This window comes from Marmota marmota, unplaced genomic scaffold (assembly GCF_001458135.2).
Source record: "Marmota marmota marmota unplaced genomic scaffold, marMar, whole genome shotgun sequence".
Classification (NCBI taxonomy): Eukaryota; Metazoa; Chordata; class Mammalia; order Rodentia; family Sciuridae; genus Marmota; species Marmota marmota.
In genome coordinates this window covers 7,029,127-7,032,069 of record NW_026000205.1, presented here as the reverse complement: position 1 = coordinate 7,032,069, position 2,943 = coordinate 7,029,127, and the positions used below count along the sequence as shown (strand labels likewise).

The 2,943-nt window shown below is 45.3% G+C and overlaps 1 long non-coding RNA gene across 1 annotated transcript; it reads left to right on the top strand.

Annotated features, from left to right (window-relative positions):
* The first annotated feature begins 286 nt into the window (after nucleotides 1-286).
* Nucleotides 287-2,339, top strand: LOC125612653. The gene is made up of 3 exons (XR_007343140.1): nucleotides 287-469; nucleotides 2,014-2,107; nucleotides 2,200-2,339. It is a non-coding gene; the product is annotated as an uncharacterized LOC125612653 (long non-coding RNA).
* Nucleotides 2,340-2,943: the final 604 nt, after the last annotated feature.

Here is a 2,943-nt window from a genome sequence, read left to right as displayed (position 1 = left end):
GGTGCTTTACAACTGAGCCACATCCCCAGCCCTTTTTTTTATTTTGAGACAGAGTGTTGCTAAGTTGCTGAGGCTGGCCTCAAACTAGTGATCCTCCTGCCTCAGCCTCCAGAGTCATAGGGACACATTTTGGTTTCCCGTATGTCATATAATCTTCTTACAAATCTTTGCTTTACAAATTTTTGCTTCCAAACTTTGTATTTGGAAAACAAAAACAAAACAAAACAGAGGAAGATCTAGGCTAACTGTCAGTTGAGAAATCCCAAAGCAATTTTTTGGAGATAGGTCACAATTGATTTTTGGCATGCAGGTTAGAAGTTCAAAGAGTTCAAGGAATCGCTGAACTGCTAGTCTGGATTCCTATCCATCTAGTTAGGTGAACACTTTTCTCCATGCTTGCAGCAGAAGCAAGAGGAGGGAGGGAAATGTTTAAACAAAAAATAAACCGAAGAAAGAATATCAGCAAAATGTAAGTGGAAAAATTTCCTTTTAAAAAAATAAATACAAAACCGAAACAAGAGCCAGGGGTGGTGTCACAGGGCTGTAATCCCAGCAACTCAGGAGGCTGAGCAGGAGGACCCCAAGTTTGAGGGCAGCCTGGGCAATTTAGCAAGGCACTGTTCCAAAATTTAAAAAAAAAAGGATTAGGGGTGTAGCTTAGTGGTAAAGCATCCCTAAGTTCAATCCCCAGTACAAAAAGAAAAAACAAAACTAACACAAGAAATACACATGGGGCTGGGGCTGGGGCTCAGTGGCAGAGCACCTGCCTGGCACATGTGAGGGTTCGATCGCTGGGTTCGATCCTCAGCACCTTGTGACAATAAATAAATAAAGATATTGTATCCATCTCCAACTTAAAAAAAATCTTAAAAAAAGAAAAGCAATAAACATGAATAATCCTAAAATTATTAAAGGAATAATCTATAATTAAATACCTTCCCCCTGTTCGTTTTGTTTGTCCTGGAGATTGAACCCAGGGGCTCTCTATTACTGAATCGAATCCCCAGCCCTTATTCTTTTTATTTCTTTTTTCCTTTCTTTCTTTCTTTTTTTTCCCCTTCTTTTTAGAATTTGAGACAGGGTCTTGCTAACTTGCTGAGGGCATTGAAGATGGCTGGCCTCAAACTTGCGAACCTCCCGCCTCAGCCTCCGGAGTAACTAGAGTTACAGGCACGTCTCACTGTGCCCAGCTTCACTAGTGAATTTTATGGACTATTTAAAGGAAGAAAGCTTGCCAATCTTACTCAGACTCTTTCAGGGTGAAGGAGATCAAAGTATTCCATCCAAAATGTATCTCTTTCGCATATTTCAAGTTGGCTATTCAGAGAAATTGTAGACCAATCTGTTTCCCCCACTGGACTGAGTTCCCTGAGATCAGGACTGTCTCTGTCCCCCACTGTGTCTGTCCCCAGCACCCCCCAGCCCAGCTGGGCTCAGGGCTGGCTCACTCCTGCCTGTCAAGAGCTGATACACCTACCCTGGGGAGGGCCTTCTGCATTCTCACCCCCTGGATCCTCTCCAACCACTCCTTATGGAGAAAGCCAAGGCGTGTTGAAATTTATAAAAGAATTAAGTGGAGATGGAATTTACTTTAGCTTTGGAGACATGGGTGTGTAAAGGGAGTCGTGATTTCCACAAAGTAGCATCCAGGAGCGGGTAACCTTTCCCCTGCTCTCTGAGGGCGGGTCTCACCTTCTGGATCAAAAAAAAAAAAAATTATATAGGACCAGCTCAGGCTGGTTCAAGCTGGTTCTGGTAGCTGAAGAACTTCACAACAGCTGTAGTTGCCCGTGACTGACAGGGCCCTGGATGGGGGCTGAAATGGCCTGAAAACCTCAGAACAGGGGTTGAAGGAAGAAAGGGAATTCTCTCTCTCTCTCTTTTTTAATTAATTTATTTTAATGTAGCCTTTTGTTGTGGTGGTGGTTGTTACCTGAGATTAAACCCAATGTCGCTTAACCACTGAGGCTCATCTCCAACCCTTTCTTTTTTATATATTTTATTTTGAGAGAGGTTCTCACTAAATCCTTGGGGCCTGCTAATTTACTGAGGCTGATCTCAACTGACAATCCTCCTGCCTCAGCCTCCCAAGTGGCTGAGATTACAGGTGAGCCTCCACCAATTTGTTTGGTTGTTGAGGTACCAGGGATTGAAGCTAGGAGCACTCTTATCAGCACTTGTTTGTTTGTCTTATTTTAGGACAAGATCTCTCTAAATATCCCAGGCTGAGGGGCTGGGGATGTGGCTCAAGCAGTAGCGCGCTCACCTGGCATGCGTGCGGCCTGGGTTCCATCCTCAGCACCACATACAAAGATGTTGTGTTCGCTGAAAACTAAAAAAATAAATATTAAAAATTCTCTCTCTCTCTCTCTCTCTCTCTCTCTCTCTCTCTCTCTTAAAAATAAATAAATAAACCCTCTTATTTACTTCATCACATAAAGACTTTCTTATCTAGAAACACTTTCTTTAAAAAAAAAAAAATATCCCAGGCTGACCCTCAACTTGAGATCCTCCTGCCTCAGCCTCTTGAGCTGTTGGGATTACCCGTGTATGAACCCAGGAAGCAGGAAAGGAGGGAGAGGGTTATCAATCTCTCTCCAATTCCCGATCCTTCTCCACCGGCCAGGGTTTTCTGTCCCTCTCTGGACCATCCCCTCCTCGCCCTGGGTCCCACCCTCCACCAGCAAGTACAAAGCCAACGGCAGCAGCTGTAAGGCCGGGGGCGTCCCCCGATGGACACCGTGTGTGGAGGGCGCCACTGGGCGTAGGGCGCGTGCGGATTACAGAGCTGCACCGTGGAGAGTCCCCCCGGATTTGGAAAGGTGGTCCTCAGCATGGAGCGCACTCATGACTTTATCCGGGCTGGGAGGTACCACTCTAGACTGGGCGAAGAGAAGTGCAGCAAAACAGTCCCAAACAGAGGGCACTGGGAAAGGAAGGAGG